The 26,405-nt window shown below is 41.6% G+C and overlaps 1 protein-coding gene and 1 long non-coding RNA gene across 2 annotated transcripts in view; both read right to left on the reverse strand.

Moving 5' to 3' along the window:
- Positions 1 to 10,431: 10,431 nt before the first annotated feature.
- Positions 10,432 to 19,800, reverse strand: LOC118104580. Its single transcript, XR_004695049.2, has 3 exons — positions 19,562 to 19,800; positions 18,140 to 18,225; positions 10,432 to 11,207 (listed from the first exon to the last, which is right to left on the reverse strand). It is a non-coding gene; the product is annotated as an uncharacterized LOC118104580 (long non-coding RNA).
- Positions 19,801 to 23,839: 4,039 nt separating this feature from the next.
- LOC118104578 (A disintegrin and metalloproteinase with thrombospondin motifs 9) overlaps positions 23,840 to 26,405 on the reverse strand; it is a 47,361-nt gene continuing 44,795 nt past the window's right edge. The window contains exon 40 of the mRNA XM_035151576.2: positions 23,840 to 26,375. The gene's annotated coding sequence lies outside the window, so the exon portion shown is untranslated. The remainder of the gene's footprint in view (positions 26,376 to 26,405) is intronic.

The raw sequence follows: 26,405 nt of genomic DNA on the forward strand, positions 1-26,405 counted from the left end.
CAGATGTTCTAATAAACCATCCATCTCAGGTATTGTGCAACTATAAAGTGTTTTGATGAGCCATGTGTTGTGATACCATGCCAGAAACAATAGAATCACCAGGTTATGAAACTGACTCTTCCGAGCAACAGCAGGGTCTGAAACTCCTCACAACACAAGTGGTGCGTGACACCAGCGTGTGTGGGCATAGACGATTCTTCTTTGTTGTGCAACACTGACTATAAACTTTTTAGGCCAAGCTCGCTCACACTCCGGCCGCCCTGACAGATCCTTCCGAGGAGCACTCTGGTGATGCTTCGCAGCTGTCAGGCTGTTATCATCTACGTCGCTTCCACAGAGACTCGTGAAGCTCAATGTCGACCAACATTATGATCCTGTCCTCTGCAGACGGTTTCCACTTCAGTGTAGACACATCTCAGCATTATATGTCTACATGTGCAGCCATATGGATGAGTAAGGTTCTCTCCTGTTCTCTAGGTCTCTATCTTTCTCACACACACACACACTCGCTTGCACAGGCATACACATACGTACACACACTTTATCATTTTCTCCCCATTATAACCTGCTGGAGCCCACAGGTGTCGACAAACCAAATCTGATTGCATGAAGCAGGCACTGGGGCAGGAGCAAATGACTTGAGTGTGTGTGTGTGTGTGTGTGTGTGTGTGTGTGTGTGTGTGTGTGTGTGTGTGTGTGTGTGTCTCAGCAACCGTCCAGTGTCGGCCCATTGTGTTTGGGAAGCCGACCCATTCACTCTCCCTTCTGTTGTGTCACATAATGAATCAGACCAGACAGCTAATAATATGCACCACTAGGTCTGGAGTTAACCCAATGAGGACAATGACTTTGCCCTTTTCGGTCAAAATATTTAGAATAGAATTATATCTGCTGAGACAAACACACAATTACCAAACATGTAGACCCACATCTGCAGATTTAGTACTGCATCTTGCATTTTAGTATCCTGTTTCCTTTCTTCTACTTTATGATTTACCGTAATACTGATACATTTTTTTGCAAAAGCAAATCTATGAAAGGAATTTCAAGGATAAGAGGGTTGTTTTGGCAGTAGTTTATATATTAACAATTATTATAAGAATAAAATATAAGATTGTGGCAGAATTTTGTGTTCATATCAGAATTTAAAAAAGACTACCAAATTTAAAAAAAAAACTAATTTCCTAAAAAAATACTTTGCAGTGGACTATACTTTCTGTGGTGGAGTAATACAGATTAGAGAACTTTTTTTTTTTTGAAGAACCAGAAATGTTTGAAAATGTGCATTTCAGTTTTCCTGTTAAGAGTTAGGTGAGAAAATCAATAGCCTACCACTCGATGAATGTATATACGAGAAATATCATATTAAACAGCAGTCCCTTAGCTTTAAATAAAGAAAGAAAGAGGAACAGCGAACCTGCTCACAATCTGAGTTGGGTGCCTGACTTTTTCTCTCTCGGGAGGAATAACATGGAATAGCAATTAGCAACCTTTGACAGATCTAGGCTAGCTGTTTCCACTTTCAGTCCTTATGCTCAGCTAAACTAGGCTAAGCGGCTGCTTATTGATATCAGTTTTTCCCATCAACCATTCAGGGTGAAAGATTTTTCCCCAAAACATATCAGAGTTTGACAACAATACTTCGGCTGAGTCTTTTAATGTGCTTTATTAACAGTAAAGAAAAATGTACATCATCCTCTATAGAAGCATGTTTTTACATGTAACCATTATGGAAATGTAATCACAATATGGATCCTTTCATTGTGTCTCTACTGATCCACTCTGATCTTTGATCTAAAACAACTGTCACACACTCAAGAGTTTGGACAGAAACATCAGCAGTGAGTCGGCTTCTTCTGCCACAACAACATCTGGAGCAACAGTGTACACAGCAGCATACAAATCAAGGCTACTATACACAAACACACAAAGAGGCAAACATCCACAAACAAGTGATACAGACACAGTCATCAACCATTCTCCTCATGCTCTGGATCCATTATTCAGAGGTTTGGAGCACAGCTTGTCTGAGTTAGAGCATCTGCAAGGGGAAAAAAAAGCCAAAGGTGGAGCTGGGAGTCAGTGAGACTCCCGCTTCTTTAAACTACCTTCAACTGCAACTTAAAACGCACGCACGCGTAACGCAAGGTCCGGATGCAGAAAATATCCAGGTCAGTGTGTCATGTCGTGTTTAGGCCATTTAAAGAGCACACGCACACATGCACGCACACACGCTTCCCTACTGCCATCATCCCATCTTCCATTGTAGAGTGGAACATGAGATTTGGGCTGATCAGCGTCCAACAACGAAACACAATCTGAGGCACGCTTTCAGGCTCAAGTGTCAAGCTTTTCAATATTACAGACTATTCTTCATATGCTGCTGAGCACGGGCACGCACGTGTGGCATCATCATCACACGTGGCACACAAACACACTCAGGTACACATGATCTAGCATGCAGGGCTACACCTGCCTCAGGACATCCTGTAGTAGAGTGTCCAGCATATAACACCTGTCTGTCTCTCTCTCTCTATCTCTCTATCAGACACACACACCTGTCACTTTCCACACACACACACACACACACACACTCCGCATCCCACCTGTGTGGTGACGCTAACAGCAATCTAGTAAGAAGAACCATAGGGAGAGTGGGGTAAAATATTTCCGACGTGCATCCCCCACCCCACACCCACACACACACACACACACACACACACACACACACACACAGACACACAGACACACAGTTTTACTCTAATGTGTCAATCCGAGACAAGAGGCTGAACCAGATCAGGAAACAACTGGGGCATCGTTACGCACGGCCGTGGCAGATGCGGATCAAACATGACGGCTTATGAAAGAGCTGAGAAGATGAAAACAGCCTCAGAACACATTAGAAGATAAACAAACAAAACCGAGGGTCTCATAAGCCGACCAGATGGGATTTAAAATGTGCCATAAAAATATATATACAGGCCTGTGAGCCCTGTGTTCCTACATGACAGGAGCCAGGACTTTCCATACTCTGCGGGTTATCCTCCTGTTTCATCACCAGAGCTGCAGGCAAGCCATTTACATTTCGCTCCCAATGTGCTCGCACAGCGTTCATTATATATCAATTACAGCGCCTGCTCGGCCAGGACATTAAAGCAGCCGTAATGAGGAAAAAGAGGTTTGGGTTTAAACAGATACATAAGTAAACACACAGATAAATAAAAGGGCAGATGAGGAATGGTCGTGTTGAAATCAACCAAGAGACAAATTACACCCGAGACCACTTATAAATATTGGAGTGTTTGATCTCCGCACCAAATAAGTTATTCAGTCTGTGGGGGAGATGATGAGTGTGTGTGTATCTGTGTTACATGTGTGTGTACGTCCTAGGGCTTGTTACTTTACAGAGGGGGTTGGACTGTGGCGAAGCTAAGCTCACTGTTAAGGAATGCAGATATGCAGCACAGATCACAAGCCTCCCTGACTAAGCAAGTCCAGTCAGCTTTACTGGCCTAAACTGCTGACTCCCTGTTTGAGCAAATGTGGATTGAGGATACCACCAGTGGAGAGAACCAGTATAAAAAGCTCAAAATGCACCAATTTGTTGCTGGGCCTGCGCACGCACGCACACACACACACACACCACCCCACACACACACACACACACACACACACACACACACACACACACACACAGCTTATACTGAAAAACACATACATCAATAATAATCACGTGAAACTGACTTTCACATGTATTGTAGGTGGTTCTATAGGTGCCAAGTTGGATCCAAAGTTCTGCTGTATTCCTGCAGGTCATAAGATCTTTGTCGGCAATATGTCGACTTGTGTGTCTTGTGGAAGATATCAGGAGAACATGTCGCCTGTCTGTCTGCGCTCTGGTTGGTCCGTGCTGAGCCCTGGGGTGTGGGAAAACCCCATGGCAGGGGGATTACATGGGAGAAAAGGGGGGATTTGCTGGTTAAAACGCTGACCTCTGACACGCATACAGCGGCCTTTTGATTCGACAGATCGACTCATTCTTCTTCCCGACTCCATCGGGACGCTGTCACCGAACGGAAGTCACACACTGTCATGGCCGGACAGGATAACATGCAGCTTAGGTGCGGCTTTGTTTTTTACGGGACAGAAGAGCAAGGGGACATTTGCCAGCCTGGGACGCTGCTGAGAACGCAGATATTGTGATCACACATTACTGGCGTTACAACGGCCAAGTGTGATCCAGTCATACTGTTCATGTGAATCATTTCCTAACACACTGTTGAAAGTGAGACTGCTGACCTTCATTTTGATTACACTAGTGCAGTGTCCATTCTAAACCTGTCTGTTTGGAATGGGCTGTTCTCTTGGCCTGTGTTAATGTGAGTCCTCCTCAGAAAGTTCAACAATGTGCTGTCACTGTTTATCGTTTGTGTGCTGGAGGCTGTGTGCAGAGCTTTTTATCAACAGTCTATGGTGCAGAATAAAGTTACAAAACTTTGTGTTCATCCTACCTGCTTTACATGCAAGTTTTTCATCAAATGAAAATGAATTTGCTTTACTAAGTGATTCAATAAATGTTGTTGCCATGACGGATGTCAGCACCCACAACACCTGTGAATGTCTGCGTAAGAAATGATGGAATAAAAATTATTTTAAAAAAAAATGATCTGGTGGAAAATTGCCTTCCCCTGCTGACTGCCGGTGCTGTTTGCTTGTTTATTCATATTGAACATGACCAAATTGCACCTTCTCAGCCCATTAAGGACAAATGTACCAAGTGTGAAGCCGATAAGCGTTTCAGACAGACAGAAAGAAAGACAGACGTTTGTGGAATTAGCAGGTAGACTTCCAGACACACATTTAACTTGTTTTTTCTTAAAGGCCATAAGTGTTTGTATGTTCTCAGTGTCTAGGGGTAGGGTGTGTGTCATAATCATAGTCAAAGCTTTATCGAGCTCTTTCAACATCAAATTCAAGAGCCGTTGCCATGCGTCTGCTTGTTCCAACTACAAGAGTATCAGGTTGTGAAATAAATCACAGAGGGGGTCCACAATGGAAGACCACCTTACTTCTTTCTCTGGTTTCACAAGATTTTCAAACTCTACAAATGGAGGGAATACTTCCACGGCTCGAGCACTCTGAGGGCCAGGAATGAATCAGAGATATTTTTTTAACGTATGTGTAAGTACTGCACTACACAAAAGTCTGGATTTGATTCTTGTCATGCACACATCTGTTTTATTTTCCACAAGGGGAAGCTGAACAAATGTCAAAAGGCAAAAATGATAACTATCTGCCACTAGATCTGCTGGAAACAAACGAGCGCTCTGTTTGGAGCCGATAACCTTGAATAACTTACATATCTGGATCAAATAAAGGTGATGGACTGGGTTCAATGCTGTGATTTACTGGCACTGAACCATCTGAATCCTGATCTGATTTTGATACTCGACATGATTCACTTTGACACCGGTCGTCAGAAACAAAATGTGTTTCCCACCGAGTTGTGTTCTTCGTGAGGGTCAAAAAGCTTTTGAAACAGCTTTCACATCACGGAATGCAAACTCACTCCAGTGAACTACGGCCAATAAAACACACAAAAACAATGCAATTATATTTCTCTTCGGGGATCTGCCCCGAGCTGCTCTGAAACACTGACCACAGCCAGAGAGAAGCACACGCTGCACACTGTGACGTCAAGTGAGCCTCTTTATTGACGTGCTCGCTCCATCTTACTCGCTCAACTACTATTGTCATGCTGATAATGCACTGCTTGTCTGGCCCGTTGTCAAGGCAGCAACAAACTTACAGCACTCTCATCGCCTTGGCAACCGGTGAACCTGCGCAAATAAACTTGGCCGGATGAGTGATAAAGAAAAATAGAGAAGACGGAGAGAGAGAACATGAATACACCAATATGCCAAATATGCAGAACTGTCAAGCTGCAGTAACAGAGACACTGTTTTTGCAAAATAAGAGTGATGACGGCTTAAAACTGATCGCTGAGGTGACTCCATCATTACCATCTCCCATCTCCAATCTCCATCCATCTTAATCCAAATGACTCAAAGTCTGTGCCTGTGAGTGCAGTGCCCACACTGCACTCACAGGCACGCACACCTTAAAGTACTTGTCAAGGTACTTCACATCCATGTGTCTGGACTGGCTACAACATGCACCAATAAGGATCTGAAATGTGCCGTGTTTAAATTTGACATGTAAAGTTTCTAACTTGGCATCAATCTGTCTAGACATCATTTATCTTTTTCCCAGTTTATTTCTCTGCACTAACTGCACAGTTTTAAAATGTAGGGGATGTTATTACTGTTGTCAGCATGGCTCTATGAAAGACAATACCAATGTTTTTCCACCAGTCAGGTCAATATTAAAACATCTCCATAACTATTGGACTTTGGACTAAATTGATCACTTTTCTTTTAAAATATATATATTTTTAAATCTACTTGATGGACAAGTACAAAACTTTATTCAGACTGTCATGAACCCTGAGTGGTTTGTTCTAGTATCACTGTCATTGGTCCCCGCTTTTCCTGTAGTGATAGCACAGGGGTGATATTTCACCTATAGGTTGGATTGCAATGAAATTATGGCACATAATAACACTGATGATCTCCTGATATCTGTGTCATCACCAGGTCAAAGGTTTAACTTGTCAAAGACCAGATTTATGACCAAATAACTGTAAAGCTAATGACATTCTCACCAGCGTCAGCTTTAATTTGCGTTTATCAGCCAATGTTAGCGTCCTAACATTAAGTAAGCAATATTGCATTGTCATGGTGTGTTAGCAAGCTGTTGTCAGAATTCAGCTCTACAGGAGGCACAGAAGTGCCACTGTGCCTGCTGACTACCCCGTATTCAACTGTCTATTGTCTCACTTGGGCGTAATTCCTTAAAAAGAATTTAGGAAGATCCTCGTCAAAACTGTGGCTGATATATGCTCTTAAAATAAACTGTCAAATATTTGAATTGGTATTGGCATATTGATATCTGCCTAAAAGAATCCAGAATCAATCAGGCTGTCGTTTGGTTGTTTGTGAGTGCATTGACCCAAGGTCTCAGTAAAGCAGCGTGTTACTTCTGCTTCGGAGCTTTTTCTTTTCATCTCCTGCTTCCTGCGACCCCCCACCCCCCACCACTCCTCCTCCTCCTCATCCTGTAGCCTGCACCCACATCAGTTGATGTGTACCTGTACAGCTCGGCACGCCGGCCTACTCTCTCATCCATGAAATACAGCCCTCACTTAAGAGCCGCTCTGCTGTTGATATGCAAACACACACATGTAGATTCAGGCCTGACTCATGCAGACGTGTGAGCAGAACCAAGATGACACCTCGCCCACGCCTCAGATGACGTCAAACCGCACACAGGGGAGGAGGACGGAGAGAGAGACGAGGAGAGACATGAGGAAAATACAACAGTCAAAGCAGTGACAGTGATATGGTGCAATGGAGTGAAGGGTTTCGTTGTGGAAAAAAGATGAGCACACAAACAATGCAATAAATGCACACAATTTACAACTTGCTGTCTCCCTGTGTAGTCTTTTTCAAAATGAGGCATCACAATGTGACATCAACAACATTAATAAGCCTTGTGCTTTCTCCTCATTGCTGTTTGATGGAGTGGCTGCCGGGGCTCTTCCCTCAATATTAAACAGCAGCAGTCAATCCTCCCGGGTCAGTGCGCTACTTAAGACAACCAATAATCAGTAGGCCAGCCAAATCAATAAACCAGTGAAATACTTTAACACTGCAGAGTCATCAAGCTCCTCCTTTGCACTTTTGGCAAATGAGGCTTTGGGCTCCACAGGGATTTTGGGTCTGTAAGGAAAATAGGACACATCATTAAAGTAATGGGAAAGTCAAAGAGTGAGTGTCAACGTCTTTTCCCTAACTTCAGAGGTTAACCTAATAAACAAGGTGAGCGGGGTCATCTTGTTTATTGCTAAATACTGATCATTCTGTTCATATCTTTAAAGTGATAATCAGATATTCCAAATCATGCATGAGCCCATGATTCAACAATGGCACCTCCTATGCTGTTGTGCGATGCTGACCTCTACTGGCTGCTACTGACATAAAAGCAGGCACCTTTTCTCCCAAATCATCACCGGTGAGAAATTCTTCCAAACACATGTAATCCACCTAGAACTGTGTGTTCTAAGATCCATGTTGGTACAGCTCGGATCAACGAAACCCAACTCCCCTAGCCCACCCTCTCGCCTCGGGATGGGAACAGGTGGCTGGAAGGAGAGAACGGTGGAGGAGAAAACAAGGGGAGGAAAGAATCAAAGAGGTCTTTGAAGTGGTGCACTGCTCAGACCTCACTGTTCTGAGGCTGGCAGGGTTTAAAACTGGTGAGATGAGGAGATGCACGGATGGATGGAGGCTGAGGGGAAGAGAAAGAGGGTGGGGGGGCGTCGCAGAGTCGAAGCTTTAGTGAGCAGAGGTGGACGCAGGGATACAAAGGGTACAATGAACTCAGATATATGCGAGAGCAAAGCCTAAAAGTGAACCATCAATTATTATATCAGTTTTACATGAGTCCAATCCTCCGTGCTCCCACTCATATATTTCTTTTTTGCGGCATTTTTTGATATTTCGCCGTTAATATGACAGTGCAAGAATGAAATGGGAAGAGAGAAGGCAGGAAGACTCGTAGCAAAAGGCTGGGACAGAACCAAATCTACAGCCTCCGTATGCGGGGCGCCCACACTAGCAGGCCTCCCAAATCTTTCAGATCCGTTAACAGTCAGAGAATTAATCATTGACAATAACCCAAATGAAGACTCTTAGCCTTGTTTTTTGTGTTTAAATTATATGAAAACTGAATCTATTTAGCTTTTAAAGTTATTTTCAGATATTTTTGGGCATTGTAGAACTAAATAGTGGGACAGATTTTAAGCCTGGAAGGAGGAGAAAGAGCGTGGAAGACATGCAGCAAAGGGTAAGGTCACAACTGAACCTGCAACCTCTGCAGAGGACTTAAACCTCACATGGGGTGCCACTCAGCCAGGTGAACAGGAGCCTCATGTTTTGAGCTGTTTGAAGAAAATTCAAGACCTTGGTGTCTGTGATACTGACCTTGGTGCCTTAACCTGGTGTCTGTTGGTCGCTATCCCACATCTATCTCCTCCAACTCTCCACCAACATTGCTATCTCCAGAGCTATAGGCCAAATCCACTTGTTTATACAGCCCCAGAGGAAATCAGAGTTTGATGTGAGAGAGGCTTTCATGATTCCAAGACAAACCTAATCCACTAAGTGTTTTCAAGCAACCTGGGATTTGGCACACAGCTGTTGAGCTGCTGAGAGCTCGTGCACCTTGTGGGAGACCGTGGAGCTTACACAGCAGGACGTGAATGAAAGGTCTCTGAATGTGAATGAGGGTGAGCAGGTGTGTGTGTTCTAACGTAAAATGAAAATTACATTGGACCAGTGGTTGTGCTTCACACCTTTCTTAGTCCCACTGGTCACAGAGATAGAAATAGAGGTGGTAAATTGATAGTGTGCGTTACCACAGATTGCAAGGTGAAAAATTCATTAGTAACTTCACATGGCAATGTTATCAGTTACTGTAGCTCAGGGCAGAAGCTGCACATCCAGCAGCCAAAGTGCCTGGAGAAACCTAACCACAGAGAAACCGTCACGATGACATGAATTAACTCTCTAAATTGGGTGGGCGGGGTGGACTTGCGAGCCCCGAGTGCGATAAATGCAAACTCGGCGCGTACGACAGCGGTGAGCCTGCCTCTCTTTATTTCCAGTGACAGTTCAAAGGCATCTTAGCCCACTAAGCCTTCATTAAAGCATGGATCAGCACCAGGGCAAAAATCGGGCTGAATTAGCATCGCTAGCGCACAAGTCAGGGAGAATTACAGAGGTTTGCTAATGTGAGACGGGTGAAATCTGTGCTACAAGTGGATCCAAAGCCACGAGCATGTTGGTTGTAATTTACAGCAACAGCCAACCGCACCACAGTTCTGCAAAACAGTACGCATTTAAATTCAGATGGAGAGCATTGTCACACTTAATTTTAGTTATGTTGTTTGGTGCTTTGATGCAATTTTGTCAACTATATTGATTTCCCTCTCTGACAAGGCTTTATAAACTATTTACTATTATACCACAATTTCACACACAATGCACTTTCAACACTGGGATTTACTTCTGGATTTCTCCTTCACTAGATAAAATGCACTTTCCAGCATCACTCAATTATGGCATCGACCTGCAATAAAAGCCCTTTTTAAATATAAGTTTGAATGATTTTATATAAGTGAGACATAATGGACTTAATCATTGAGATCAAATCACACTCAGTGTTTTTCTCCATAGATAGATAGATAAGCTTTATTTAGACAGGGTACAAACCGATTGAGAGCAGAGCGTTTACAATGGTGCCCTGTATTTACATAAACAAGTGACAATTACAATGCAGAGGAGTGAAATGTCTTTAAAAAAAGGGGATAACCTGATATGAGAGACAACATATTGAAACACACATACCATTTTCTATGAGAGACTAAAAGGAATTTTCTGATGCCTATCGCTCTTAATCCAAACACATGAGCACCTGTTAGAGATGACCTTGATAAGAAGAGACTTAGGTGGATCAGACTGACACTATATACCGGCTCTATTATACACAAGCTGCCTGAAAACACTACACACACTTATACAGCTGTCCAATACAATGAATCTATATGAAGTATACGTTAGGTTTTCCAATATAATAGTTTCAGTACAGTCATGCTCTTTGTGCATCACTTCTTGGATGACATCTTGTATTTTTTTACTAGCCTTGTTGTCATCACAGACCTGAAAGAAAGGGATTGGACTAAAGAAGGCCAATTTACAATTTCATTGTATTCACTTAACCTACTTAATTTCTTCTTTTCTTCTATCGTACACTGTGCCCTATTGGGACTGTTTAGCTGATAGCATCACCCTGAAATTAAAATTAAAGTCCCAGGCTCCTGCAGCTGTTCCTGGACCTGGGGATAAAGTTAGACATGTTGCCTCCTGCTGGTTTCAACTCCTTTGAAACAGCTTTACTTAATTTGACAAATCAGTAAATAATTTGATTTTTTTTAAATTGTTTTTTATTTGTCCATCAGGATGCTGGTAGGGGGATTATTTAGCATCTATAGGATCTGAGATGGCAAAGCAGTTTTCCAGGGTACACTGTAAAAGAAAAAACACTTTTCTGTCAAACTACAGTAAAAAAAACAACTTATTCTACAGATATTTAAAACAAATGCAAATACATACATTCAGCAATAGGATATAATTTTAGTATTTTTTTACATATAGAGTTCAATGTAATTCAAAATTCAAGACTGATCTCGATCTTGTGAAATAAATCTATAATTTCCCAATATATCAATTTACAGATTAAAACTTTTATTTTCTTCAACAAAGTACGTTTCATTGTATTTTTTTTTAAATGGTATTTATACTTAATTTAGAAACTAAACAGTAAATAATACAATATATATATGTGAAATAACTTATTTTACAGTGTGGCCTTTATATGTTCAATGTGAGAAATTGAGGACAAAGTTCAAAACTGATGTGGAGCCACAACTATTTTCAGTGGAAAGTAAAAGACAGACAAGTTGTCCTAAATGCTGCTAGGGACATAATGGGAATCAATATATTCAGAACATCATATTTGTATTCTGTCGGTTTATCAGTTTGCTTTCCTACTGCTCCCTGTACCCAAAGTATTTTAATTCAGATAAATTCCCATTAAAGCCTTTCTCATTAATTTGTCCCCCCCCCCGTTTCTTCTTTTGTCATGCACTGCTGTTTCTCAGTGAAAACACAGGAGACTTTCTTACACAAATTAAAAGAAAATGGAATTTTCTTTCAGTGAGTGAGCATCAGCATTATATTGCATTATACTTTCTTCTGTTTAGTTTCACCTGAGGGTTATCTGAATAATAAACTTGGTCAATAAACCTGCATTACGCTGCTGTGTGGAGTGCATACGCTTTGAAACTCATCATGCAGTACTAATGATACAGCAGCTACGGCGACTAACAGAGGCAATTACATGCACCGAGCACTGAGGCAACCCAACACCTCGCAGCATCTCCTGTTGCACCCAGAACCCACCTGGTGGATGAGATGACACGACCTGCTGCCGTCTCTCAGAGCTCATCCTTCTTTCTTTTGGACATGACAATGACACTCACTCTTTTGAGAGATGCACAACATACACTCGTCGAAGTACATGCAAATATATCAGGATACACAAACAAGCTCTTTTTGTTTCTGGCTGTAGAGCATCTGGTCCTGAGGTATCACACAATCATAATTACAAGCTGTATCTAGACCAGAGGAGAGGGATCATTTCCGCTCTCCTGACAGGGTTTACAAATACACAGGCAGCCAATAAAACACCCAGCAGCTCCGTCGCACCAAATCAATCAGAGGAGGCATCAAATATTCTGCCTGAAGAAGCAATAAGTTGGGTTGTTATCAACGCTTGAGCGACCATTCAGAATATCTAATAAGAATTTGGGAATCACAGTGGATTCTTCTGCACTGAAAGACTGCGCGTGTTCAAAGTTACAAAATCGGAGGCAGTATGTTTTTCTACCTGTGCTCATTATTAAAACTCTCACGTGAAGACAGAGGAAATGAGGAATACTACAGGAATTCAGTCGTGGTCTGCTTCTCTTTCTGTGACCTCTACGAGCGTTTCTATGTCACATCATCTGCCCCGTTGAATTCTGATGCTGGGATTTCATTGGAATTCCGCAGCTGACCAACAGGCCCCTCAGGATCTCGGCCCCGGCTTAATGGTAAGACCATCTTTGTTGCCGTGACCGCCATGCATAATCCTCACCGTATCTGAATCACTACAGTCAAATCAAACGCTGCGATTCGTGTGTTTCTCTGTGGGCGGCGTGGCGTGATTTGAGTGGAATGGGAAGAAGAAGAAGAAGAAGAAGAAGAAGAAGAGAGGGAATGAAACAGCAGCAGGGAATGAAATGAGAGCGATGGGAAGGGACAAGTTCAGCCGAACACTGTCAGAGATCCCCAAAGGTCAAACTATGATTTATTTCAGGGCTTCACAGTTCCCCAGGTTTCCATTATCTGTGAACATCACTCATATATCACATGACCCTGCAGCCCTGTCAAAATATGAACCACTTCAGAATAAATCGCGCCCTATATGACAAAGACAAAAAACGCCATTTGCACAATAGAAAACCCAGCTTAACAAGTCATTTGCTTCCTGAACCCATGTTGAGCGCTACCGCAGCTGCTTTCCGCACCAAAACCAGCCCAGGGAGGGAGAGAGGACAGCAGGACGGAGAATGTTTCCATCCCCGGATACTGTGAAGTGAGGAGGCTTACCATCTCCATGCCAATACCCAGACACAGCTTCTGTGATAAATCTGCTAAACTCTCTTTTGTGTGCACTGACCACCAATGGCTTCTTCTTTCTTTCTCCTCCTCTTCACCTCAAGTCTTCTTCTTCTCTGCCAAAATAGCCAGGACCCATTCATATGCCTGGTCGCCCTGACAGTTTTATTTGCCGGGCCGTCATGTTAACATAGTGAATGGCCCGGCCGGCCTGTGTTATGCAGATCACACAGGGTTACCGAGGGGACAGACTTCAGCGAGCCTTTCAGGGCCGGGTTAAAACTCAACCCTGATCCCTCTTGTTCTGCTGCAGTCATCCTCCTTTTTTTTTTCCTCCTCTTCTTCTTCTTCCCCCTCACTACTGCTTTTAGCCAGCTAAAGTTTCAGCCGAGGCCCTGTTGCACACAAGGACCGGCTTTGTCCAGCTCTGGCAAAACCTGAACTAAACCTGCTGCTGTAAATGAAGTTTATGTTGTGCTCTCGACCGGGAGGAAATGAAGAAAGAGCAAATGGCAAGATCTCATGGCATAAATCCTCCTTTGTAGTCCGCTTCATGTGCGGAATGAGCTAACCCTGTGCAACAGGTCAAGTGTAACCTTTTAAACGCACCTCTAAAGCACACATGCATCATGCAGAGGAGAGTCATATGATCGGGATCAGATAGCAAATTCACACTCAGGGAACATGTTAATAAGCCTGGTAATGAGGCTCATTAGCACAAGGAAAAGCAATCAAGCCAAAGGCAAAGCATTAATAATTCAGATGAAGCATGTTGTGCAAGAAGAAACTAACCTGCCCACAGCAGTCAACTCAGCTTACTGGGTTACACAGGTACTGACACACAATCAGCCAGGTAACACAAACTCTTCGTCTTTTTTTGTATTAGTTTGTATGTGCAATTTTAACAGTTTTCCAACTGACAATAAGTGCAATAATATATTTGTATGTGATGTATTGTGCATTGTACCTTATGTCTGTGTCTTTATTTTAACAATATCTATCTATCCAACAGTGTCCACACCGTTTCTAAAGATGAGCTGAGAGGAGGATGGTATCCTGGGTGTCCGATCAGGCTTTCAACCAGTTATGCCACGCACGTTTCCACAGCATAGTGGCTAATGGTCAAACACCCAGATGCATGCAAGCAGCTTCTTTATGGTAAATTTCTATCACACAGGATCTGGCCAGACACCCTATGTAAAATCTTAGATTTAGAAACCCACAGCCCCAGCTGAAATCTGACTGGCCGCGGAAGTGCCCCTCTCCTGTCAGTAGTCTTTTTTTCACTGACCGACAATACTAACATTATATATTGTACAATTTGTAAAGATTTTTTTCCTAAGCTTTTTGGAAGTACACAAATTACAGTTCAAAATATATTCCCTGGTGTACGACTTTGCTCAAAGCTATAGAGCTAACAGTTAACAAGGAATAACTTGAATGTGATGAATCATGACTTCTGCATGGAAGTTGAACATATAATTGGCCACTCTGTGTAAATTGTGGCCCCTTAATGGCCCCTGATTTAGATAAATCCTAAATTCGCCACTGGTTACCCCTTTATGTAAGCACTTTCTTATAGCACATTTTTTTGGAGATGAAAGTTTGTGGACACTGACTGCTGGGTTTTTCACTCACATTTGAGTCAAACAATTTCAGTAGGAAAATTCTCCAGGGTAATGTTTTGGTAGGCCTGGGTGATTCCAAATACCCGACACTATACAGGCTCCACTCTTTTATCTGAATGGGAAATGCTTCAACACCCTCAGTCAACTTAGTATAAAAGACCAGTCTGAACCCCCCCCCCCCCAGGGGCTTTGCTTAGTGGAAGCATCTTACACAGAGGCAATATGGAGGACGGAGGGGGGATAAGCAGAGTCAGTATGTGTACAGTATCTATTTTCATCTACTGAATATTGAGTGGATCATCAATAATGTAGTGAATTCTAAGACAAAAATGTGTTAATAGTTCAAAGACTGTGTAGCTGTAACATATTCATTCTATAAGAGCTCCATTCCTGGGACCTCAGTTAAACAGCACATGTCCATCAACTATTAAATGACACAACAGGAATCCAAGGAGTCCCAAAAGATATTAAAGCACCAAGTGAAAACTAATTATATTTCTGCCACACAAAACCATGCTATCTTCTGTGAATTTTCTGAGTTAATTCACGTCCACACTCCTCCCATAATGTGAGGTGACAACAGTTTACACTCATTGCTTTTAAAAAAGGTCTCAAGTGAAAAAGGTCAAGACAAGGGAGCTAAATGCTAAACCTGACAAAGTCACATGTGCACAGTGACAATGCTAACATGCTGTTGTTAAGCAGTTACAATGATTACCATGGTCACAATCTTTGTTTAGCATGTTAGGATGCTAACAGTTGCTCAGGAACAAAGTGATGGATCAATACATGGACATAACTTTACCCCAATAGAGCCACACTGCTCGCATGTCTAAAAATACTGTTGTTGATTTGGGGATAGCCAGTTTCATATCTCTACTTCTTAGAGATGAATAATAAATCATGTATGGCAGAGGGTAAAGCTGCTTTCAGACATGCACAGAGGTTGACAGGGCTGTATGTGAGAATGCAAATTTCTGGGTAAGTTGATCTGGACATTTTTCAGAACCTTTCATGCCGTCCCCCTCGTAAAATCCCCGGAAAATGTCCAAATGAACTGAATGAAATGTTGATGGACGCAACAGACACAAAACTGAAAAAGAAAAAATATATATATAATAATAATAATACAAAAGAGACACCGACAAAGATGTCCACCTGGAGAGACAACGAGATTGAAGAGCTTTTGGCGATAAGGGCCGTCGCGAATGTTAATGTGCTGTAAACAAAAACATGTGATTTCCACAGTGGAATTTATATGTCACATTCTGTCTCCTGCATGATCTACCCAGACGCCACCCCCGCCTGAATGTTCCAGCCATTGTCCAGTTTTGTGAATGCGGCCAAATGCCCAATTTTTCTGACATATCATCGGACTTCATGTCTGGAAAGGTGAGTTTACAAGTACAGCAGTTCACATGCACCATAATGTCTCTGTGTCTAAATCAACAAACCAAATCTATTTGAAACTGTTGTTTTCTTTGGTTGAATGAGAAGCAGACAAACAGCATCTGGTTTGTCACCACAGGAGACAGCATGTAGGGGGCAGCACATCCCCCTCATCTCACTATCGCTAACCTCAGGGTCACTTCAAGTCCACCGCATTCCCAAACACCAGCACATCTAACATACCCTGTAAAATAAGCATGAAAACACTTTGAGTTTTGCCTGAGAAAGAAGCAGGACATTCTTTGTGAAACAGCCAAAGTTTTCTCCTCAGTAACAAAGACCGGTCAGAGCAATAAAACAGCCTTTTTTTGCCTCCACACACAAAGTCAGGCTCCTTTTACTCCGTGTCCACTGACAACGTTCTATTCCAGTTTGGCGGACGGGATAAAGTTGACTTTTTATTGTGAGACTGCAAAGACGGAGGCAATAAAGGCTGCATTCCTGAGCCCGTGGTTGCCCCTGCACCAGTTTACTTTACAGCAAAAGGAGACGGTCTTTACGGTACAGGCCCAGCCCCTTCTGTTGGGGTTCAATATTAGAAGAGAAAACACTCGACAAATCCATTTGCAGCCGTGTCAGCTTTGAATACGCTGCCTCCAACTTGGTAGACTTTTCTTTTGCCAAAATACTAAAGTGATTTTTTAGGAATAATTGCCGTGTAGTACTGCAGGATGAATTCAAACCCTTACAGACTGCGCAGGTGTAAGAAGAATTTAACTGAATCAAATAGTTATAGTTTCTTTACACGGTTTACTTTAGTAGGTTGTAATTTAGTTTTTTCCTCCCCAGCTAATCCTCTATGGAGCAAGTCAAGCAGCTTATTGTGTTGCACGATTGCAATGGGGGATTTGTAATCAGTACATGATGTGGCTTAGAATTTTGTTTGTCTCCACAAACTTCATCTCCAGCAGCCACTTAAAGGTATAAATCCAGTGATACAGCTCATAACTCCTCCATTAAGTCGGTGCTGCTAATAGTGAGTTTGTTATTGAGTGGTTGTGGGATGTAAGGATCAGCTGATGCTAATAAACCCACACTTGTGACACTCTGTGCGTTGCATTCCTTTAAACAGAGTCACACACATTAGACACACTCATCCACGCACTAACCCGAACCACCTGCACTTCATCGCAGGAACACGTCCTCTCACAATACACAGTTTTGTTTCGCAGCATAACCCGGTTTACGTCCGGCCAGTTGTGACCGAGCGAGTGCGGGAGCCTCAGGCGTGAATCCTCCCCGCTGCATTAAAGGTCTTACAGGAAAAACTATTATCTCAGAGCACACAGGGCCAGAACAATGGCTCCTTCACAGGAGTATGCATGACTGATTCTATACAACATACCAAGGGTTTCCTCCTGAACGCTGCGCTACTTGGAGAAGAAACACTGTTTCTTTTATATTGCACTGTATATAAACTGATTTTTAGTGACTTAATCGGTTGGTTATGTGTCGTTTTTCACAGCAAAGCAAATAATCACTGGCTCCAACTCTTAGTGTGGATTAATTCAGCGATGTGTAAAAATGTAAATAAGCATCACACCACAACGATGGCATGATATTGACCTCCCTCCTGTCTGGAAGTATCTACACACCAGGGGGTAATGACAGTGTGGGCATCACAGTGAATTTGGTTCAAGGATGAATCGATGGCATTACCTCCATGCGTGCAGGGAAAAGCCAGGACACTGTTCTCCACAGGTGATACAGGGCTGTCCTCTCTGGGGCTCATCTGCAGGGCTCAGCTTGGGACAAACACAAACATAGATGGGATTGACAACTTCTATTTGTTTATACAGCACTTATTATGTCTATAGAGCTGGACAATATGAACAATTATATCAAGATAAACATGTTCACATTAGTCGATATTGATAGTTATCGCAATAAATGTCACATTATTATTTCTTTTAAGTTTGAAGACTGATTTTGATTGAAGGTTGTGGTTTAAAACTCTTTTAAACTATGGGAAATTCCCCAATTTGGGATCAATAAATCTATTCATCTATCTATCTATCTATCTATCTATCTATGAGTAGAGAATGACAAATACTTGATAAACAGCTAAAAACATTACAAACACTTGATAAAGTGTTAGACTTCCTGTGTTTGCACAATGCATAAGCTTTACATCAATATATAAGGAACTTTTGTTAATTTGCAATTGATAAAAATACATTGGGATAATTATTGATATTCTAATGGTGGTTGATTTTGATCATTGTGTCATGCACAATATGTGAGTAGCAGCACCAATAACAATACGTGACAAATAAACCATTCTGACGTTTTTCCAAGATTTAGAAACAAATGTAGTCAACTTATTACCATTAAACTATTTAATTCTGTCATCATCAGTGCAGCAGAACATTTCTAGATTTTGAACAGACATTTATTGTTGTAAAGCTCATCTTTACTTCTCAAAATCAGTACAATGCATAAGTCTATGTGATTTTCATTCTCAACCTCTCTTAATTCACACAACCTGTTTTTCACAGGGATGTTTTTCAATCGACCAACTTGGAGGACCAGATAAAAGATTTCTGTTCTCAGCTGTATAAGACCCAGTGCCAGAAGTGTGCTTGATTTGAAATATATGTGCATAAATCTGTTTTTAATCCGATAACTTTTTTCTTCATGTGGCAATTAATTAATTATGTTTTCAAGCTGCATGATATATTATTTCTAAATTATTCCTATATTGTCCAGCCCTACCTTTGTCCTTTTAAATATCAACTCAACCAACCTGGAAACTCTACATGTCAGAGACTCACTCTTCTGTGAGTTATTCACCTACTGTGTTCCTATAAAACACTACACACAGTATGTGTGCCACTTTTACGCAAGTTAGACATCTTCTTCATGTAGCTTGTGAAGCCAACAAGTTGAATAAGTATTGATGTTGTTAATGAGGCTTGTGTGCCAGGGCTTTTTCAGAACACATGTAACATGATGCCCTTGGCAACAGGAGCAGAAACAGGAAAAACTTCACAACTTAAAACAATAAGACGCGTGCGTAACGGCACGTCGATACACGCGCTATGGAAACCTTAAAAACAATCTTGTGTCTCCCATACTTACCGATGATGTGGTGAAGTTTCTCCTCTTGGAGCTTCGACCGAACATGACAGGCTGATCCCAGGACAGCAAAGACACTAGTATCGACACAAATGGAGACGCAGAGGAAACTGGAGACGAGCGTGCGCTTTCGTTAAAAACAGAAATCCCTTGCGACTTGATCCAGACGCACAGAGTCTGTCCTGGCTACAGACCCGTCCTATTAACTTCCTTTATTAATGAATGGAGCTGGGGGTTCCGGGTGGCAGCTCCACCCTGTTTGCTCACAGCCAATTGAAAACGAGATTAAATCCTTTTTTTTTTAAAAGGGAAAAACTATAATTAAGCTTGAATGAAGCCAGGGATGCAGTGGTAAATGACAGTGTGTATCAGTCCTGACGTCCAGTCTCAGGATAAATAACAGACCCTGTAATCATAGTGGAAATAAATGTTTTGTGCTCATTTTCTCCTCCACACACCATGTTGCCTTGGAAGTTGCATTATGAATTGCAATATCTCTTGTGGCAAAAGACGAGTAGTTTGAAAAGATTCTTTCCAGCAGTTACAATATGACATAACACAACCTTGACTAAGGAATAACAGAATTTCTTTCTTTGTATTCCCACTCACAGCAGAGAGACACTTGTGCAGTCACTCCTCTATACATTCTCTTAGAGCATCTCTCAATTCACATTTATTCTTCACATCCATTCCTCTCACCAGAAGAATCCGACATTCTCCCCACACGGTATTTTTCTTCCCTGTGGTCTGACAGGGTTGATTCACCATCAGAGAAAAAAGGCTTTTGAGCCTCACCGGCACAACCTCAGCGAGAGAGTGCTCTGACTCACAGATGCACTTTACCAAGATGTTCTTATATTATTGTATTATAGACATTCTTCAAGGATGTATTCTACACATGTTATGCAGCTCTGTCAGCCTCTCTAAAGTTCAGGCTTTCACGACTTTCACGAAGTTCAGGCTTTCACGACACAAATGTGGATGGTATTTTAGATTTCTCTCACACACACAGTGTTTTAATGCGGAGACATTACATTTGCATGGATATTATTGCAGCTTTCACTGTGAAGGTTTGAATAACTAATGAATTGTGCTGGATGGATCCTGGATTACACCAAAAACAAAGCTGTGATTTCAGTATGTTTTTGATACCAAAAAACAAACAAAACCGATTCTAAAAAGACAATGAAAACTTAACTTACTCCTGTGAGTCATACAGAGCGCCATTATATTCCAGAAGCTATTCCTGTAAACCTTCATCAGTCACACTGTTACACTGGGTCACATGTTCTTTAACCCCATGAACAGTGTAATTTAATTTCGAGTCGCACGTAGTGCTGCCATATATACTCACGAGAGCACCTGATGTGTATTATGGTCTGCCTGATTAATGTGAACTGAGATGCCCAGTTTCAGCCACTATCTATGTTTAATCTGTAAATGCCACAGACATTGAAGGCAAGTCAAGAAGCAACTAATGCAGGGTTGATTGTTGTCTATTGATGGAATTTGTTCAAACTTCCAAAAAAAGATGAAGCAAACTTTAACGTTTAAGCTCGATTTGAAATAATGTTTGGTGGCAAATGTCACTAGTGTTATTATTATTAATATTAATAATAGTATTAATATTTTACTAATTTATCATTCATTACAATCGGTTGTGGGATGAATATTTGTAGTGGATGTGGTGGTTGTTTTAATCATGCTCACTAACAGACTAACTAAAAAATGGAAGTAATAAGTCCCAATTCAGAAAGAAAGAAGGAAACAGAGAAAGAAAGGCAGCAGAGCAGGTGTAGCTGTGTGAAAACTAAATGATTGTGCACTTCAGTGAAATGAGAAGAGGAAACAAAGGGCAGAATCTAGCCTTGAGACACTTGAGTTGCACCAGTAAATAAAAGAAAAGAGAGAAATTCCTGTTTGACATCAGTGCTCTGTACAGACACACACAAATACATTCACTCACTTACTGCACTCAGATAAACACAAAGTGTATCTGGGTATCCAAACTAACTGTGTGTGCACGCGAGCCTGAGGCCTCCACTCACTGCTGAGCCCCAGTTCAAATTCAGCCTAGATTACCTAGAGGAATGATGATGGTAATGATGGTGAGACGAGCTGACTCTGGGGACACGAGACTTCAAACTGCCTTCATTAAGTCTGAAGTTAAGTGTCTAAACACTGTTGGCAGAATCAAACACAGCTTGTGTGTTATTTCCAGTAGCAATGCAGAATGCAGTTGGAATCCAGGAAAAATTATTATTTTGGTCGTAGGTCACAGTCAGCTGTGAGTGTTCATGTAATAAGCTGATTGGACATTGTAGGGAAAAAAACTCTCTTCATAAAAGCTTTATCCAGGATTTCTAATCCTGCGCATTTTCCTTCGCATTATCTCAAATACCTTGCCGGTGAACTTTTGACTCGCAGAAGTCTGTCAGGGCCGACTCTCGGTTCAATGAGCAGTTGCCTGTGAGGTGGTGGACGTGACGTTCTGAAGTGTCGGGAACATCTAGTGCAACCTGAGGCTGCTTAGATCACTGCTCTAATCTTTGTGGGAAAGTCTCAGTACTGTACTCACTGTACTCACCAGGATACAGACACACAGAGAAGTAGACTGCACTGGTTTTGAATGAATATATCCATGTGTTTGTATCACTAGATTGTAGATTTGTCATTTTTCTATTGGAGGAATCTGATATCTCCTGTATCAGTTCGTAGAGCTATTGTTCTGAGGAGTTATGTCAAATATCGATCGTATTCATACACAAACCCAAAGACATTTAAAGTGCATGAGCCTTTCATGTTCTTCAATCAGCCAGAACAGAACCTGTCGGGTTCATACATATCTGCTGTGTAACTTATGGACACATTTATACGTGTTTATTTCAAGTTTTAAACACATGCATGTGTATGGAAGCAGATAAAGGCCATAAAGATTTGCATCTTATTAGCAACTGAACTGCCGGCTTGTGAAACTGAACACCCTGCATTCTTCAAAGAAACAAAAAGGGAGACCTTATCTCGTATTCCACACCTCATAATTCTGATATGCTATCGCATACAAAAATTCAGTATTTTACTTTGAAAACTGTGGTGATCTGAATTCCAAGTTGTGAAGTTTAAATAGTTTTTATGTCATATTTGAACATTTCCCACAGTTCAACGATTATATCCAAATTGCAGCAGTTCAATGAGCTCAATTCTAATTGAAGAAATTAACTCAAAATCAGTCTTGGTCTGATCAAATTCATATATTATATGCTTTTCATGTTATATTGTACCATAATCTCTTGTAATAATAGACATTGCAGTACGTCCTGCAAACTGTGGTTCAGTGGTTTAAATGCAGAATCCGCCTGTGATCAGATGAGCTGCTGAAAACTTGGAGCGAGAGGATCCAGTCTCACTGACATGTCTATGAAATGTTTAATCTATATTCAGCATGGCTGGAGGAATTCATGATAACTTTCAATAGCAATGCAACTATTTATGAGCAGCAAGGCCGAGCTCGAGATGACATTCTGGCTCAGAAAGGATTTCCTGTAGCTCTGTCATTCTTATTATCTGAAATATCTGGTGTTATAAAAACCTGCTGTCATTTGTCAACAGAGGGGATATCTCACAGAGTGCAAGAATGAAAAGGGAATAGAGAGAGATCTTTTTACAAACTGACTCCCTGGATGTTTGTGAATTACACTCTTAAGTTTCTGGAGCTGTTGAAAGCTCCTGTCTCAACCCCCCTTCCCGCCATCCGTCTTTTCACACTCATCCCCTGTGTAACAGCCACTTTATAAACAGCACCTTACTCAAGCTGTTGACAGACATTTCAGTCAGTCCCTAAATGTCTCGTTGGCTCATGCTGCCGTGCGGGTTTCACCGGAGATGACAAGAAACAACATGAAATACAGATCATGTTCCACAAGTTTGGGAAAACTTCATCGATCTGGCAACCAAACAACGATCTTTCCCTACTGAGATCTGCTCAGCTGTGAGCTTTATTGGACGAGCAGTGCTGACAACATGTAGATGGTCTAATAATTCATCATTACGAGACGAGAGATCAGCTCCATAAAACACATCTGCCAGGTCACAAACCAGACTGTTATGATGGTGGAAGGAGGGTAATCATAATTAGGTGGAAGCACTAAATAAGAGCCAGGATCTGATATCGTAAATCCATGATTTTTACAGCCAGTACTACTGCTGAATGATACATCAAGGACAAACTGGAGTTCAAATTATATAATCGTGTGAGAAGCAGACAGACGACCAGTGCAGGCATTTTTATTTTCTTCCCATTATCGACTTCACCAGATCATTAATCATGCTTTTTATATGGCAGCACCAAAACCTGCTAATAAAGTTTATGCAGATGAGACATACAGAACATATAAATAAATGTATTCACAAAATAGTTGGTGTGTTGCCAGACAGTTCATTTTATGGCAATAATACTGCATGGTAATTCATAATCATTTATGTACATTCACATAGAAAAAAAGTTAAATAAATACTGCATATAAAATAAAAGCGTATGCAAAGACACTTCAATAATACATGTTCAGTTACCTGATAAACACGTGGCAAATATGTAACATAAGATAAATACACATAAATATCATAGTAATCCCTTCATTTACTGTGTGACACCTGAGAACTCTGTGGACTGAACTGACACTCACAATGAGTGAAGATCCTTTTTGAAGACACACAACTTCCCCAACGCTGTTAGACATTGTTCAAAATGTGTAAAGATGCAGATTAAAACTGTGTGAAATTCCCTTTGGCTGAAGTTAATAAAATATGGCTTCTTCATCACCCGTACATGTAAAATGTACTCTACATACCTACTCTACACATCACTACGGCTTACAGAATGCAAAGAATCATTCCTGCTTGTGTCTCTTTAAGAAGAAAATCAAGAAACTGCATTAAACTGGTTAAAAGATGCAAAAACATACATACACAAAATAAAAAGTACCCTGATATTGTCACAACAACACGTTCATGGCATGAGCATGTTCATATGTACAGTTTGGACAGATTTAAAATAGAAAGAGGAGAATGTGAGGTACATGAGCTGGTCTACAGGCAGCATCTGGACCCACATGATGCTGCGGGGGCCTGTGGGCTCAGCAGTGTGAGAGGTGTCTCCAGGGTCGGACCAGTGCATTATATCTGCGGAGTATCTATACTGGAATTTGAATCGGCCCGAGGTGAAGTCTCTGTTTTCTGAATTCTTTCAAGCTGCTCCAGATAAGATAACCTGCCCTTGGTAAAAAGCTAAGAGGTACTAATAGCTCTCCCTGGTCACTGCACACCACCTGAGATATATACGCAGAGGAATTCAGGGGCTCTCTGAAGTCTGGCAGCGTAATCTCTACGATTCTTTTAGTAATGTGTGTGTGTGTGTGTGTTTGTTACGTGCCAGTATGCTTGTGTATGGCTAAACTTCACTAGATGTGAGCTGTAAATCCTAACCTCACAACTCATTGCATGGGCACTCACAAGGACACACATTATTATAATTTTTAGGACTCTGCATTGACTTCCATTCATTGTGACCAATTCACATCTTACCTCTAACCTTAACCAGGAGCTCAGAAAATAACATTTGTCTCATTAGGGCCAGGCTTTGGTCCCCATGACTTCTACTGGTCCTGATAAGGTCAGTGTTTGTACTGGAAAAGGTACACACACACACGTGCACACATGTTTATATCTAGTGTCTTCCTACAGCACTGAAATTGAGATCTTCAAACACCTGAACACATACTAATGCTGATGTATGGATCCTATTTCAGAGAAAATACTGTTTGTGTATCAAACTATTTCACCTCATGTTTTCTACTAACTAAAAAGAAAATGAACTGACTGTATTCCCAGAGGGACTTTTAACAGTATGAGTGTAGTTTACGAATGCAGGTGTTGGAGTCATGGAAGTAACACCTGGCTTTTTCCTGCAGTGTTATTATCACAGCTGATCCTAAAAAAGCCCAGTCTCCGATCTGACAGGACGAGGACCTGCAGCTGCAGTAAACAGCTGGACAGATGCGGACGGGCACAATCCAGTGGGTTTGAATGTGATCGGCTACAAACACCGCAGAGGTTTACTGAGGTAAGAATTACGTAGCTGGAATGACAGCTAATAAAAGCACACTTGAGACTGGACGGACCTCTGGACTGGTAACATCTGACTAAATGAGACATTCGAAGTAAAAAAAAAACCCACATCACTGACCCAAAACGTCTTTTTAAAGAGCTGCTTATACAACACAGTGTAGTACAGGATTCTAGCACCTGTGCTCCAGAAAGCTTGGAGGATGATAGAAAAGAGACCCACTGATTAAAGACACCTCGATGCATATAAACAACAGGACTGCAGACCATTATAATCATAACATCATTGGATCAAACACAACTTATTAAACTGGTCCAGAAAGGAGCATATGGCGGTGACACAGTGGAGTAACGGCGGTACTGCAAAGTCCAATATCCAACATGGAAGGCACACTGTGGCAAATAAAAACTAAATCTGCTGAATGGCAAGTGTGCTGTGTTCAGTATTGACAACAAAACTGTTAAATTACACATTACGATACAAAAATAAATGGAGAGTACAATAAATAAGACATTTTGATCCTGCTATGTACAGTACTTACACCTGATTCATTTACATTATACACACGTGGGCGTAACAGAGGTCGTATGAAGGACGGGTTTGAGCTGTGAGTGGACTGAAGCACCAAAGAGGCGGGAGGTGTGGACAAGGCGTGCACCTGGAGAGGACTGCAGCTGAGATGAATGAGAATAGATGCTGGAAAGAAATCATGATGCAAACAGCGTT

Source organism: Hippoglossus stenolepis, chromosome 3, assembly GCF_022539355.2.
Source record: "Hippoglossus stenolepis isolate QCI-W04-F060 chromosome 3, HSTE1.2, whole genome shotgun sequence".
NCBI lineage: Eukaryota > Metazoa > Chordata > Actinopteri > Pleuronectiformes > Pleuronectidae > Hippoglossus > Hippoglossus stenolepis.